Raw genomic sequence first — 17,421 nt, forward strand, 5'->3', positions numbered from 1 at the left:
TAGATGGGTATCAAATGTAAAACATTGCAGTAAGCAGACCTTCTCTAGATCAGTCTACATATTGATGTGCACATATAGTTATAGCAATGCCAATGATACAGATCAGACGGAGTTGAATACTGATAGTCATGGTAGCATAATACATAATCCAAGAAATAGCAGTCAATAGTTAATATTACTCAGGGACACTGATCAGGACAGCGTCACACCTTGACGCACATCTTAGCCAATCGGACTGTTCTGAAGCTGTTCGTCTCCTGTAATAACACAAAAATAAAAGCCAACCATATAACTCACCTGTCTGTCGTTCTGTCCCACGCCGTAATCCATGTCTAGGGATAAAGAGTTTTTAAACTGAAAGGTGCCAAGGTGCGACCGTCCAGGCTGAGAACCACTGGGTGAATGAGCTGCTGCGAGCGCAGCATCAGTGACTAGTGGTGACGTCATCAAGGTTACTGCCGGTCACTGAGGCTGCATTCCCATCTGGGTCCCTGAACTGCAGTGACCTTGGTAAGATCCCCGCTAGCACAGTGAGAAAGTCTCATGGTGCAGCGCTGAGCTCAGGGAGTTCACTGCAGTTCACTGTGAGAAATTTCTCCCGGTGATCTGCGGTGAACTCACTGCTTCATCGTGAGGCTTTTTCTCACTGTGGTAGTGGTGATCTCACAGAGGTCTCCACAGTTTAGGGGCCCCGCCTTGAACGCAGACTCATTGACCAGTGGTAACATCGATGACGTCACTGTTGCTCACTGATGTTGTTCTCGCAGTAGCTCATTCATTGGAGATTCTCAGCCTGGATGGTCACATCTTGGCACCGTCCAGGTTGAAAACTGTTTATCTCCCAGACATGGATTACAGCGTGGGACAGAATGAAGAACAGGTGAGGGATATGAGTTTTTTTATTTTTGTTTAATTACAGGAGACGAGCGCTTTAATGGAATGGATGATGACGTGAGTATGGTTTAATTTAGAATCATTAAAAGTGTCTTTGTCATTCATTCAATTTAATGACTTTATTCTGGCTGTGTGTTTATTTACAATATAACTGTAGAATTAGTAATGGATAGGTGTCTTATAGATGCCTCTCGATTACAAACCCATGAACATGATGTCACCGGGCAATACAAAGGTGACATCAACCCCATAAATATGAATCCCACTTGCCACCGCCACAGGGCAAATTGGAAGAGCCGGGCAAAGTGCCAGAATTAATGCATCTAATAGATGCGCATTTTCTGGGCTGCTGTGGGCTGCTATTTTTAGGCTGGGGGAGGTGAGACAATATCAATCGCCCCTTACCTGAGAATATCAGCCCTCAGCTGTCTGCTTTAGGAAGGCAGGTTGTCAAAAATGTGGGGGACCCCACAGGGTTTTTTAAATTATTTTTTTCAAATAATTTCAGAAAACAGTGTGGGAATCCCCCTATTCTTGATAACCAACCTTGCTAATGCTGACAGTTGAGTGTTGCATCCCCCAGCTGTCAGTTTTGCCTGGCTGGTTCTCAAAAGTACAGGGGAACCCACGCTTTTTTTTTTTTTATTTATTATTTATTTAGAGTGCCCGTGCCAGCCGACGAATACTCCCATCAGCCGCCACCTGCTCTCGCTGTTAGTAACAGCAGCAGGCATAGGGTGATGGAAGCAGTAGTCCCATCGGCACGACACAAGTGACCAGAGGTAAACTTTTTACCTCCAATCACAGCTGCGGGCTCATGCTGTCATTTGACAGCGTGGGAACCGCAGCTGTCTGATCAGCGGTAATGATTTTACCGCCAATTATAAGCAAGGTTTGCCACGCTGTCATACACATGACAGCGCAGCAAACATCTGGTGTTCAGGGGGCCGAACCCGGACAGTATCACAGACTTCCTGGTGAAGTTCATGTTTGGTATCCGTGCTTGAACAGTAGGTGTTAACTACGGGAAAGGTCACTCAGGAATCAGTGATCTGTCAGCAGTCTTCAATATGAATACCTTAGCAGAGCACCACATGAAGACCCCCCCACAGGCCCTCCTCCACAGGCACAAGCATATCATTAACTCACAATTGAAAATAAAGATTAAACAACAACCACAAGATGGATTTCATCAACCCATGTAGCATTTTAATCAGTATAACGGTGCCGACCTGACATTGTCTGTGGGTGACTGTGCACAATCCTGCTGACAGGTTCCCTTTAATCCACACATAAAATAACTGGAAACTTTGTGTTGATATATATATTTATTATTTCTATGTCCAACTTTTGTATATGCTCATGATCTGGAAACTCTAAATATATACACACACGTTTACCCCTCAAAAGTTTGGACACCTATTCATGCGGTTTCTTTGTTCTTATTGGAATGTGCACAACTTAAGGCAGCAAAACCACAAAGGAACACATATGGAAATAAGGATTAAAAAACACCCTTGAAACATACCAGAATTTATGTTAAACCATAGATTCCTCAAAGTCACCCTCTTTTACTCTAATGAAAGCTTTACACACTTTTGGCAGTCTCTAGAATAGCTTCATTAGGTAGTCAGCTAGAATAGATTTCCAACAGGATTTGTCAGAGGTGCTGAGCACTTATTGGCAGCTTTGTCTGTACTTTGTGTTCCATCCATTCCAAACCATCTCAGTTGGGTTGAGATCGGGTAATTGTGAAAGCCATGAGATCTGACGCAACACAAGAGGTGTGTTTTGGGTCATTGTATTGTTTCAACACAGATGAAGGTCCTACTTAATGCTAATCTTATTGAATGGCACGACATAGCAGAATGTTGTTGTAGTCTTACTGGGTAAGTGTGCTTGGAATTTGAATAAATTGCCAACCATGTCACCTTCACACTCTCACTCCTCTCCTCCATGTTTCACTGTGGGCACCACGCATATTGAAACCATCTGTTGATATCAAACATCTCAAATTTTGACTTGGACTACAGTACAGATTTCTACTGATCTAATGAACAGACCTTGTATAGCTTGGCCCAAAAAAGTATTTTCTTGTTTGAGCTCCTCAGTTGTGGCTTTTTTGCAGCACTTATACCATAAAGACCAGATTCTCACAGTCTCCTCTAGATAGTTGATGTTGAGTTGTGTCTGCTACTTGATTTCTGTGCATCATTTATGATGGCTCTTATCTGAGGTGCTACTAGTTTGTGGTTTCTGAGGATGGAAAATCTAATGAATTTATCCTCCATACAGAGCTAAATCTTGATCTTTTTTCCTGAAGTCGTCCTCATGAAAGCCCGTTTTTTCATCGTGATTGATGTTTTTCATGATAGACTCCTGAAGGTATCCTCAAGTTCAAACAATTTTACTGATTGATTGATCCATCTGTATTTCTTAAAGTATTGATGGATAGTTTTCTCTCCTTACTTAGCCAAGTGGTTCTTTCTATATTCTGGCATATCACAGTTGTGGAATAGGGCTCAGCATGGTATGGAACTGTGTCAACATCTGTAAAACACACCCGGTTGTTGCAAACACTTTCTGAAAGCCAGTGATTCCACAAATGACCTCTTGATGAGGCATAGCTGTTCATTATAAGCTATTTAATTTGATTTGTTAATGAAACTGGTTGAGATAATGTCAAGGATGTGTAAGACAGTCATCTGAGTAAAAGGGGGATACTTAGAAGACTAGAAGGTTGATCACATATTCTAGTTTGTTTCACGTGTTTCTTTACTCCGCGTTTCCATATGTTTCTCTTTGTGGTTTTGATGCCTTCAGAATGAATCTCTCAAGTGCACATTCCAGGAAGAACAAAGAAAATTATTGTATGAACAAGTGTGCCCAAACTTTTGACTAGTACTGTATACATTACTGTGCAAACGGTTTAGGTAGATGTAGAGAAAATGCAGCAAAGTAAGAATGCTTTAAAAATAAGTCTGTTAATAGTTATCTATATCAGTTAACAAAATTCAAAGTAAATGAACAAAAGAGAGATTTAAATCAAATCAATATTTGGTATGACCACCCTTTGCCTTAAAAACAGCATTAATTCTCCTAGGTACACTTGCACACACGTATTGAAAGAACAGCATATAGAAGTTGTTCCAAACAACTTGGATAACTGAGCACAGACGTTCAGTGCAATAATGAGTGTTTGCAAGCAAGAGCGAAGCATGGTAGAGGTTCCTTGCAAGCTTCGGACTGCATATCAGCAAATGGAGTTGGTGGATTTGGTCCAGATGAAAAGATATTATTCCCTTTCAGAAAATGAATGTCCCTGGGCAGGTTATTTTAAATAAACAAATTGTTCTGTATTCACCTTCCTTGCATCCACTAGCAAGTCTCCACCATTGCTCATGTTGTCTGGCATTGACTACAGCACTTATGGCACATTGACGGCACAACAGCGATCGTTGCACTCAGCGGCTCTGAAGAGGGGAAATACAGTGCCTTGCGAAAGTATTTGGCTCCCTGGAACTTTTCAACCTTTTCCCACATATTATGCTTCAAACATAAAGATACCAAATGTAAATTTTTGGTGAAGAATCAACAAGTGGAACACAGTTGTGAAGTTGAACGAAATTTATTGGTTATTTTGACCCCTTAACGACCGCCGATACGCCTTTTAACGGAGGTCATTAAGGGTACTTAAACCACAGAAAAAAAGTGGAAAAAGTAAATAGCGCCCCCAGAGTCCGATTTTCTCCGGGGTCTCGGCTGCCGGGGGTAGCCGAGACCCCAGAGAACATGATTCGGGTTGGTTTTTACCGACCCCGCTTTTGCGATCGCCGCTAATTAACCGTTTACCGGCGATCGCAAAAAAAAAAATCCGGACTTGCGTTTTCTTTCTCTCCCCTCTGATGTGATCGCACATTAGAGGGGAGAAAAATAGGGTCCCCCGAGCCCCCCACGGTACCTTGTTTACCGGAAAAGATGCCCCCTCGGTCCCCGACCCTCCTCCGTCTCCTCTGGGCTCCAAAATGGCGGGCGCATGTGCAGATGCGCCCGCCAAAATCTAGCTTCCCCCGCCAGTGTATTGGGGTCGGTAAAAACCGACCCCAAGTGCGATTCGCACTTTACAGACCCCCGGGGTTGCGATCGCTCATACAGCATATAACATGTAAAAAAAAAAAAAAAAAAGTTTGCTTTGCATTTCTCTCCCCTCTGATGTGATCGCACATCAGAGGAGAGAGAAATAGAGTCCCCCGAGCCCCCCACGGTACCTAGAAGTCCCCCGCAGGTGATGTCCCCCGGTCCCAGGTCCCCAGCCCACAGCTCCCGGCCCCCCTTCTTCTTCTCTGCTGGAAGAAAATGGGCGCATGCGCAGTGCGGCCGCCAAGATCTGCCAGCAGACACTCAGCAACCAGTGAGAATTTTCTCATTGGCTGCTGGGTTTTGATTACTGTGATATGTCCTATCACAGTGATCAAAACCCCTAATATTTGATAAATATGGCAGCACTTGGGCTGTACCTCTCTCTTCTCTCCTTGTAGTTGTTCTGGGAGAGAAGAGAGAGAGACTACATTTCAAGTGCTGCCCTGTCAGTTATCAAAAACATATTTCGACATCCGCCAGCATCCCATTTACCCACCCCCGTTCTCCGTAATCCGTGCATCATCAGCAGAGGATTATAAAAATAAAAAATAAAAATTTCTAATTTTTTTTACATTTTTTTAGGGGTAGGGTTACGCATATTAGGGTTAGCAGAGGAAATAAATAAAATGGCCCGCAGAACTTTCAGCGTGGAGCAAGCTTACAGCCTGCTTTGCTCCGGCAGCGAAACAGAATCTGCCTCTGAAGCTGAGCAGCTTTCAGACAGCGATGACGACTCTTCCTCCACGGGATCCCCCAGCCCGGTGGTAGTGGAGTCGGTCATCACTGCTGAAGCTTCAGAGGCAGGACCAAGTACCGCAGTCCCCCCACCGCTGTGGTATAATGACACCTCATTTTCCCCTCAAATTCCCCCTTTTTCTGCAGCCCCTGGAATAAAAGTAGATGTCGCCAATTTCACCCCTATTGATTTTTTTCAAATTTTCATTAGCCCCGAAGTCCTGCAATTTAATCGTCCACCAAACAAACCTTTATGCCTGGCAATATATTTCCCAAAAACCCACTGCCTTTCATTCCCGTTCCTGGATCCCCACAAATGTCCCCGAAATAAACAAATTCTTAGGCCTCACCTTGAATATGGGCTTAGTAAAAAAAAAAAAACACACTCCGCTCTTACTGGGCAACAAAAGCTGTCCACTGCACCCCTGTATTTGCAGCCATCGTGTCCCGAGTCCGTTGCGAAGCCCTGATGAGATTCCTCCACTTCAGTGACAATTCCCAAGCTCTCCCAAGAACTGACCCCAACTACGATCGGCTAAATAAATTGAGACCCCTAATTTCCCTCCTAAAAACTTTGTTTCTAAATTCCTATACCCCAGAGCAAAATGTGGCAGTCGACGAGTCCTTGATGAGCTACAAGGGCCGTCTGTCATTCCGCCAATTTATTCCCTCCAAGAGAGCCAAATACGGCATGAAATTACCGTATTTTTTGGCATATAAGACGCACCGTACTATAAGACACACCCCAAATTTGGGGTGAAAAATGCAGAAAAAAAGATTTTTTATAAGATGGGGGTCCGTCTTATTGTCCAAATTTAAGATCTCTTACCTGAGGGCAGGCAGTGGCAGAGCAGGGTCACAGGAGGCATGGTGGTGGCAGAGGTGAGGTGATGCTGAGGTGCGGTGGGCGGAACGGCGTGCACCTGAGCAGGGTCCCATCCTGCTTAGGTGGGCGATGCCATGGCCTGGTGTCCATGGGGAGGTTGCTGTGGCGGTGGCAGACGTGCGGTCACTTCCTCAGGTGGCAGCGGCCAGGGTCCCTTCCACATTTGAGGTGACGCCACAGCAGTAGTGAAGGAGAGCAGCAGAGCTGGGTGGTTTTCCTGGTGGCGGCGGGCTTACCGGCATTGTGGCGGCGACAGAGGTGCGGGCATGATGTGAGCAGGTCCCATCCATATATGTGGTGAATCCGCGGCCCGGTATTGATGGAGAGCAGCAGAGCAGGGTGAGTTAAGGATTTTTCCGGTGGCGGCGGCCATCTTGCTGAGGCCGCGGGTGCGCAGATTCACTACTCTGCGTCCCTGGGCTTCAGGAAAATGGCCGCGGGAGGCCGCGCGTGCGCAGATGGAGATCGCGGCGGCCATTTTCCTGAAGCCGAGTTCGCAGATTGAGATCTCGGCTTTAGGAAAATGGCCGCCGCGATCTCCATCTGCGCACGCGCGGCCTCCCGCGGCCATTTTCCTGAAGCCCTGGGACGCAGAGTAGTGAATCTGCGCACGCGCGGCCTCAGCAAGATGGCCGCCGCCACCGGAAAATACCGTAACTCACCAGCGCTGCTGCTCTCCATCAATACCGGGCCGCGGATTCACCTCAAATATGGATGGGACCTGCTCACGCCATACAGCTCACCGTGCCACATCATGCCCGCACCTCTGTCGCCGCCACAATGCCGGTAAGCCTGCGTTCCGAATATAAGACGCACCCCCCATTTTCCTCACAATTTTTTTTGGGAAAAAGTGCGTCTTATATGCCAAAAAATACGGTATACAAAACTTGCGAGAGCTCATCAGGGTACACGTCCACCTTTCTAATTTATGAAGGTAGGGACCACCAAATAAACCCCCCAAACTGCCCCAAGACAATTGGTATCCCAGGCAAAATTGTCTGGGAGCTAATGACGCCCTTTCTCCATAAAAGGTACCACGTGTATACTGACAACTACTACACGAGCATACCCCTATACAAATCCCTCCATGCTGCAAATACAGGGCCTGTGGGACAGTGAGGAAAAACAGAGTGGGGCTTCCGTCACAGTTGATGTCCAGACGCTTGGAGAGGGGGGCGTCATTCTCACTCGCAAGTGACCAACTTCTTGCAGTGAAGTGGAAAGACAGGAAGGACGTCTACATGCTTTCCACACTGCATACAGACACCACTGTGACGGTCAGAGAGAGGGGTGCCCCAGGGACAAGGAAAAAGCAGTCTTCGTCACAGACTATAACAAACATATGGGTGGCGTAGACTTCTCAGACCAGGTTCTGCAACCATACCTGGTCAAGAGGAAGACCAGGGTGTGGTATAAAAAGGATGGCAATCTACCTTATTCAAACTGCCACATATAACAGCTTTGTCCTGTATAAAAAATCCCAAGGAACACTTACGTTCCTGCACTTTCAGGAAAAAGTTGTAGAGAGCCTCATATTTGAGTCAATGGCATCGGGGGAAGCCTTCGACTCTGAGGATTCCCGGAGACTTTCAGAACGCCATTTTCCTCACCCTGTCCCTGTTACTCCCACCCAAAGGTATCCTCAAAAAAGATGCCGAGTTTGCAGAAAGCATGGCAGATGGAGTGATTCCCGATTCTATTGCCCCACATGCCCATCCCAACCAGGCCTTTGTATCTCCCCCTGTTTTGAGACCTACCACACCACCTACAATTATTAGTTTGGTTTTTTTTCAATAATTTTTATTTTCTGCTTAGTGGCCCCAGTAGAACAATTTAGAACATTTGATAAAGAATATTTTAATTAATAGATCCCATTTTACCCCATTTCACAATTAATTCCAGAACTTGATCAATCCCATACCAAACTACTATCCCAACAAATTCTCATCCACGTACCCACGTCTGTACGCTCTAGAGTGTGGACCCCACAAATGTTCTTGCAAAGTCAGGTCATCTGAAAATTCTAGGACATGATCAATCCCATACCAAACTACTATTCCAACAAATTCTCGTCCACGTACCCATGTCAATAAGCGTTAGAATGTGGACCCCAGAAATGATCTTGAAAAGTGAGATCATCTGAAAATGAATTCTGGGACTTGATTACTCACAAACATTTTTGACCATTTATCTAACTTTGACTGTTTTTACGACTGTCTTGCTACACAAAACTTTGGCTTCCATTTACAGTGGGGCAAAAAAGTATTTAGTCATTCAGCAATAGTGCAAGTTCCACCACTTAAAAAGATGAGAGGCGTCTGTAATTTACATCATAGGTAGACCTCAACTATGGGAGACAAACTGAGAAATAAAAATCCAGAAAATCACATTGTCTGTTTTTTTTATCATTTTATTTGCATATTATGGTGGAAAATAAGTATTTGGTCAGAAACAAAATTTAATCTCAATACTTTGTAATATATCCTTTGTTGGCAATGACAGAGGTCAAACGTTTTCTGTAAGTCTTCACAAGGTTGCCATACACTGTTGTTGGTATGTTGGCCCATTCCTCCATGCAGATCTCCTCTAGAGCAGTGATGTTTTTGGCTTTTCGCTTGGCAACACGGACTTTCAACTCCCTCCAAAGGTTTTCTATAGGGTTGAGATCTGTAGACTGGCTAGGGCACTCCAGGACCTTGAAATGCTTCTTACGAAGCCACTCCTTCGTTGCCCTGGCGGTGTGTTTTGGATCATTGTCATGTTGAAAGACCCAGCCACGTTTCATCTTCAATGCCCTTGCTGATGGAAGGAGGTTTGCACTCAAAATCTCACGATACATGGCCCCATTCATTCTTTCATGTACCCGGATCAGTCGTCCTGGCCCCTTTGCAGAGAACCAGCCCCAAAGCATGATGTTTCCACCACCATGCTTTACAGTAGGTATGGTGTTTGATGGATGCAACTCAATATTCTTTTTCCTCCAAACACGACAAGTTGTGTTTCTACCAAACAGTTCCAGTTTGGTTTCATCAGACCATTAGGACATTCTCCCAAAACTCCTCTGGATCATCCAAATGCTCTCTAGCAAACTTCAGATGGGCCCGGACATGTACTGGCTTAAGCAGTGGGACACATCTGGCACTGCAGGATCTGAGTCCATGGTGGCGTAGTGTGTTACTTATGGTAGGTCTTGTTACATTGGTCCCAGCTCTCTGCAGTTCATTCACTAGGTCCCCCCGCGTGGTTCTGGGATTTTTGCTCACCGTTCTTGTGATCATTCTGACCCCACGGGGTGGGATTTTGCGTGGAGCCCCAGATCGAGGGAGATTCAGTGGTCTTGAATGTCTTCCATTTTCTAATTATTGCTCCCACTGTTGATTTCTTCACTCCAAGCTGGTTGGCTATTGCAGATTCAGTCTCCCCAGCCTGGTGCAGGGCTACAATTTTGTTTCTGGTGTCCTTTGACAGCTCTTTGGTCTTCACCATAGTGGAGTTTGGAGTCAGACTGTTTGAGGGTGTGCACAGGTGTCTTTTTATACTGATAACAAGTTTAAACAGGTGCCATTACTACAGGTAATGAGTGGAGGAAAGAGGAGACTCTTAAAGAAGAAGTTACAGGTCTGTGAGAGCCAGAAATCTTGATTGTTTGTTTCTGACCAAATACTTATTTTCCACCATAATATGCAAATAAAATGATAAAAAAACAGACAGTTTGATTTTCTGGATTTTTATTTCTCAGTTTGTCTCCCATAGTTGAGGTCTACCTATGATGTAAATTACAGACGCCTCTCATCTTTTTAAGTGGTGGAACTTGCACTATTGCTGAATGACTAAATACTTTTTTGCCCCACTGTAACTGTTCTGACCTTGGCTGGTGGGAGCTTGCTATGGTGTACCACGTCTATTGGCACATTCGTCTCTCATATAGGGATTGATGGAGCTAAAAGGACGTTGTACGACCAGTCTCTGAAATTGTCTGCCATTCTAGCCCTGATGGTGTTCTTTCATCTTTGGAACAAACTCCGCTTTGCCACATAGTTGGCTGCATTTTCCTACACATTTTGCCCTTCATTCCAGTACAGTTTATTCTTCCTGCTACAATATACGCAAATGCGGGACAACTGTTTTGTTAGCAAGACCAATTTTATAGTCAGCCAATGTGTTTTCGGAGCACGATTCCCTCTGAGTAATAATTCCTGGAAGGATTTTCTTTTTTGCTCAATGTCTCTAGAAGCTTTGAATGGTTCCTGGATCTTCAATTTCACCCTAAAGACCAAATGGTGTGCCATCTATTATAGACACTGCTTTGTCACCAGTACTCACATTGGGGCCATATTGGATATATTTCTGAACACTTAAAAACTAGTGAAACAAAATTTGAGGTGTGTTCCTCAGAACTTACAAAAAAGAATCATAAAAAAGACAGTGAAAAAATGCAAATTGTAAATTTTCAAGCTTGTGTTGCATCAACTGCATAAAAAATGGTGGCATCAAACTACTCATTACCTCCCTAGATATATAGATTAGAGGGTACAATTTATAAAAAAAAGACATTTATGGGGGATTTCTGTTGCTCTTGAACCATACAGGCTCTGCCAGTATAACAATCTATTTCAAATGAAGGCAAATTTGTCACATTGTGCCCCTTTCTGTCCAAGCCCTGCAATTTGTCCAAACAGAACTTTTTGACTACATATGGGATATCGCTGCGCTCATAATAAAGTGGGTAACGAATTGTGGGGTCCACTTTTTGATGTTATTTCTGAAAAAAGTGAGACATTCAGGTCTAAAACAAGATTTTTGTGTAAAAAAATGAATTTTTTCAATATGACGACCTAATGTTATCAAACTCTGTGTCGTACATGTGGGTTCAAATTGCTCAATATACCCCTGATTAAAATCTTTGAGGGGTGTAGTTTCCAAAATGGGGTCAGTTGTGGGGGGTTTCTGCTGTTAGGCACATCTACAAACCCAAAATGGCGTCCGCTCTCACAATTAAGAGATTAAAAAGTCAAACGGCGCTCCTTCCCTTCCGAGCTCCGCAGTGCGCCCAAACAGAGGTTTACCCCAACATACGGGGTATCGACATACTCAGGACAAATTGCACAACAACTTTTGGGGTCCAATTTGTCTTTCTACCCTTGGGAAAATAAAAAATTGGGGGTGAAAATATAATTTTTGTGAAAAAAAAAAGATTGTTAATTTTTTCGGCTCTCCATTATAAACTTGTGTGAAGCACTTGGGGGTTCAAAGTGTTGACCACACACCTAGATAAGTTCCTTAGGGGGTCTAGTTTCCAAAATGGGGTCACTTGTGGGGGGTTTCCACTGTTTAGGCATATCAGCGGCTCTCCAAACGCGACATGCTGTCCGATCTCAATTCCAGGGAATTCTGTGTTGAAAAAGTCAAATGGTGCTCCTTCCCTTCTGAGCTCTGCTGTGCACCCAAACAGTGGTCCCCCCCCCCCCCCCACATATGGGGTATCGGCATTCTCTGGACAAATTGCACAACAAATTTTGTGGTTCATTTTCTCTTTTTACACTTGTGAAAATAAAAAAAATTAGGTCTGAAGTAAGATGTTTGTGAAAAAAAGTTAAATGTTCATTTTTTCCTTCCACATTTCTTCAGTTCCTGTGCAGCAACTGAAGGGTTAATAAAGTTCTTGAATGTGGTTTTGCGCACCTTGAGGGGTGCAGTTTTTAGAATGGTGTCACTTTTGGGCATTTTCTGCCATATAGACCCCTAAAAATGACTTCAAATGTGAGGTGGTCCCTAAAAAAAAATGGTTTTGTAAATTTTGCTGTAAAAGTGAGAAATTGCTGGTCAAATATTAACCCTTATAACTCCCTAATAAAAAAAAATTTTGTTTCCAAAATTATGCTGATGTAAAGTAGACATATAATAATAATATAATAATTTTTATTTATATAGCGCCAACATATTCCGCAGCGCTTTACAACTTATAGAGGGGACTTGTACAGACAATAGACATTACAGCATAACAGAAATCACAGTTCAAAATAGATACCAGGAGGAATGAGGGCCCTGCTCGCAAGCTTACAAACTATCAGGAAAAGGGGAGACACGAGAGGTGGATGGTAACAATTGCTTTAGTTATTTGGACCAGCCATAGTGTAAGGATCGGGTGTTCATGTAAAGCTGCATGAACCAGTTAACTGCCTAAGTATGTAGCAGTACAGACACAGAGTGCTATTAACTGCATAAAGTGTATGAGAACACGATGCAAGGAACCTGATTATGTGTTTTGTTTTGTTTTTTTCTATTTTTAATAGGCCACACAGGGATAGTTAGGTTAATGCGTTGAGGCGGTAGGCCAGTCTGAACAAATGCGTTTTTAGGGCACGCTTAAAACTGTGGGGATTGGGGATTAATCGTATTAACCTAGGTAGTGCATTCCAAAGAATCGGCGCAGCACGTGTAAAGTCTTGGAGACGGGAGTGGGAGGTTCTGATTATTGAGGATGCTAACCGGAGGTCATTAGTGGAGCGGAGGGCACGGGTAGGGTGGTAGACTGAGACCAGAGAGGAGATGTAGGGTGGTGCTGAGCCATGGAGTGCTTTGTGGATGAGGGTAGTAGTTTTGTACTGGATTCTGGAGTGGATGGGTAGCCAGTGTAATGACTGGCACAAGGTAGAGGCATCGGTGTAACGGTTGGTGAGGAATATGATCCTGGCAGCAGCATTCAGGACAGATTGGAGCGGGGAGAGTTTGGTAAGAGGGAGGCCGATTAGTAGAGAGTTACAATAGTCCAGACGGGAATGAATAAGAGAAACAGTAAGAGTTTTTGCAGAGTCGAAAGTAAGAAAAGGGCGAATTCTAGAAATGTTTTTGAGATGCAAATAAGAAGAGCGAGCCAGTGATCGAATGTGGGGGGTGAATGAAAGCTCGGAATCAAGGATAACCCCAAGGCAGCGGGCATGTTGCTTTGGAGTAATGGTGGAACCACACACGGAGATGGCAATGTCAGGCAAAGGTAGGTTAATAGAGGGAGAGAACACGAGGAGTTCAGTTTTTGACAGGTTCAGTTTCAGATAGAGGGAGGACATGATGTTAGAGACAGCGGTAAGACAATCACTGGTGTTTTCTAAGAAGGTCGGCGTGAAAGCAGGAGAAGAGGTGTATAATTGGGTGTCGTCAGCATAGAGATGGTACTGGAAACCAAATCTACTGATTGTTTGTCCAATAGGGGCAGTATACAAAGAGAAGAGGAGGGGGCCTAGGACTGATCCTTGAGGAACCCCAACAGTAAGGGGAAGGTGAGAGGAGGAGGAACCAGCAAAACATACAGTGAAGGATCGGTCAGAGAGATAGGAGGAGAACCAAGAGAGAACGGTGTCCTTGATGCCGATGGAGCGGAGCATAGTGAGGAGGAGCTGGTGATCCACAGTGTCAAATGCTGCGGAAAGATCCAATAGAATTAGCATGGAGTAGTGACCATTAGATTTAGCTGTTAGTAGGTCATTAGAGACTTTAGTGAGGGCAGTTTCAGTAGAGTGTAAAGAGCGGAAGCCAGATTGAAGAGGGTCAAGAAGAGAGTTATCTGAGAGATAGCAGGTAAGACGGGAGTGGACCAGGCGTTCCAGGAGTTTAGAGATGAAGGGAAGATTAGAGACAGGTCTATAATTAGCGGCACAGTTTTGGTCGAGGGAGGGTTTTTTAAGTAATGGATGTATGATGGCATGCTTAAATGAGGAGGGAAAAATACCGGAAGTGAGGGAAAGGTTGAATATTTTTGTTATGTGAGAGGTGACAGCCGGGGAGAGGGACTGGAGGAGATGTGATGGAATGGGGTCACTGGTGCAAGTGGTCGGGCGAGAAGATGTAAGGAGCCTGCTTACTTCTTCAGTAACTGGTTCAAAGTCAGAGAGTGAACTAGATGCAGTGGGGGAGGGAGGACAGTGCCTGGTATGAAGAGATTGGGAGATGATTTCCTGTCGAATGTGGTCAATTTTTTCTTTGAAGTAATTGGCCAGATCTTCAGCGCGGAGATCTGTGGTTGGGGCCTGCTCTCTTGGGTTGAGTAGGGACTGGAAAGTGTCGAAGAGACGTTTAGGGTTATTGGACAGTGAGGTGATGAGGGTGTTGAAATAGGTTTGTTGAGAGAGGTGAAGGGCAGAGTTGTATGTTTTTAGCATGAACTTATAATGGATGAAATCTTCGGGTAGATAAGATTTTCTCCACAGACGTTCGGCGCACCTGGAGCACCGCTGCAGGAAACGTGTCTGCAGCGTGTGCCACGGTTGTCGCCGTCTGTGTCGAGTTGCTCTATGTATAGGAGGAGCAGCTTCATCCAGGGCACTTTGCAGGGTTTCATTGTAATGCTTCAGAGCAGAATCAGGACATGAGATGGAGGAGATTGGGGCCAATGAGGACTGCAAGTTCTTCATAAGTTTCTGGGTGTTAATGGCCTGTATGTTTCTATAAGTGTGGAAAGTGGGGGTGACCTGAGCGGGATGGCAGTTCTTGATAGAGAATGAAAGAAGGTTGTGGTCAGAGAGCGGGAGAGGGGAGTTTGTGAAATCATCCACTGAGCAAAGTCGGGAGAAGACCAAGTCAAGGGAGTTTCCATCTTCATGCGTTGGAGAGTTAGTATGCTGCGAGAGGCCGAAAGAGGAGGTTAGAGATAAAAGGTGAGAAGCAGACGGGGAAAGGGGAGAAGCAATGGGGATGTTGAAATCACCCATGATAAGGGTGGGAGTGTCACAGGAGAGAAAGTGTGGAAGCCAGGTGGCAAAGTGATCCAGGAACTGATGAGAGGGGCCAGGAGGACGATACACCACCGCCACTCGCATGGAGAAGGGGACGTAGAGTCTGACAGCATGGACCTCAAAGGAAGGGAATGCAAGTGAGGGTACTTGGGGGATAGCTTGGAAGGTACATTTGGGTGAAAGGAGCAGCCCAACGCCTCCACCTGCTCTGTTGTCTGATCTTGGGGTATGAGAAAAGTGTGGTCCACCATAGGAGAGAGCAGCAGCAGCGGTTGTGTCTGACTGCTGGATCCAGGTTTCAGTAAGAGCCAGGAGATTAAGAGAGTTAGAAAGGAAGAAGTCATGAATGAAGGAGAGTTTATTACACACAGAGCGAGAATTCCAAAGAGCACAATTGAAAGAGACAGAAGGCATGCATGGAATATTAATAAGGTTAGAGGGGTTTCTGGGTGTAGCAGTTGGGAGGTTTGACTGGCTATAACATGGGGGGCCGGGGTTTGGAGAGATGTCTCCAGCGACTAGGAGAAGGAGGATAGAAAGAGTGAGCAGATGGTTAAGTGATTTGTGAGAGCGTCTTTTGTGTTGGATGGTGGGACTGAATGGATCTGTGCTGTTAAGCAAAGTGAACAGAGCATGAGTGCTATACATAGGAGAGGCGAGGACAGAGGGGCCGATATGGATGGAGTTTAAAGAGTTTATGCAAGGGCGGTGAGTGAATGCAGCAGCCAGGATATAGATTATACAGATACATATGGTGAGTATTTGTTCTGTTTCAAGTGAATAGGGAATAGATTCAGATTGTCTTACCTGTCTCCTGCCCAACTGCCATGTTATAACTGCGTCATACTTTGCAAAAAAGTACACGAATAATAGTGCACGAATGCACCCCTGCATGAATGCATCCCCAAGTTATGTCCACATTTATAGACGGCTAGCTCTTAGATCTCACTTTTTTTTTTTTTTTTTTTTGGAGAAGGGTGTTCCTCCCCCTCTTGTTACCAATCAATCTAACTCAATTGAGACAGCAGGACACAATAAATGTAGTGATCAGATAAACAAATGTCCAGGTCTGCATGGATCATAAACCCCTTTGAAAAAGTTACATGATCTCTCTACATAGGGACAAGCAAAAGTGAGTTAAATATCTATAAACACAAACAAATGCATAATAAGATGACTAACATATATAGCTATATGCAGGATTCAATGCCGAAGATAGAATGAATCAGATACCATCCAAGCCGCTTGCTGTCAGGGAATGGAGCAATAGACATGCAGGATATTTCAGTTCAGGGAATGAATGATATGTTTACCATCCAAGCCGCTTGCTGTCAGGGAATGGAGCAATAGACATGCAGGATATTTCAGTTCAGGGAATGAATGATATGTTTACCATCCAAGCCGCTTGCTGTCAGGGAATGGAGCAATAGACATGCAGGATATTTCAGTTCAGGGAATGAATGATCTGTTTACCATCCAAGCCGCTTGCTGTCAGGGAATGGAGCAATAGACATGCAGGATATTTCAGTTCAGGGAATGAATTATATGTTTACCTGTATTGAAGAGAAGAGAGATGCTTATTATATTCTGCCATGTTATAACTGCGTCATACTTAGAAAAAAAATATACTTTGAAAAAAAGTACACGAATAATAGTGCACGAATGCACCCCTGCATTTACTGACCATTTTGTGTGACATATCTCTCTGATGTAAGGGCATAAAAATTAAAAGTTTGAAAATTGCAAAATTTTCAAAATTTTCTCCATATTTCCATTTTTTTAATAAATAAACACAAGTAATATCGAAGAAATGTTACCACTAACATGAAGTACAATATGTCACGAAAAAACCTTCTGAGAATCAGCAGGATCCGTTGAAGCGTTCCCGAGTTATAACCTCATAAAGTGACAGTGGTCAGAATTGTAAAAATTGGCTCTGTCACTAAGGGGTTAAATTTTTTTGGAAACTCAAACTCACTCCAGAAGTTCGTTGTGGATCTCTGCATGATCCAATGTTGTCCTAAATGCCTAGTGATG

At 44.3% G+C, this 17,421-nt stretch overlaps 1 protein-coding gene across 5 annotated transcripts in view; it reads left to right on the forward strand.

Moving 5' to 3' along the window:
- PTPN3 (protein tyrosine phosphatase non-receptor type 3) overlaps positions 1 to 17,421 on the forward strand; it is a 530,936-nt gene that overhangs the window by 340,159 nt on the left and 173,356 nt on the right. The window lies entirely within an intron of this gene.

The sequence above is a fragment of the Ranitomeya variabilis genome, chromosome 6 (genome assembly GCF_051348905.1).
Source record: "Ranitomeya variabilis isolate aRanVar5 chromosome 6, aRanVar5.hap1, whole genome shotgun sequence".
Taxonomy (NCBI): Eukaryota; Metazoa; Chordata; class Amphibia; order Anura; family Dendrobatidae; genus Ranitomeya; species Ranitomeya variabilis.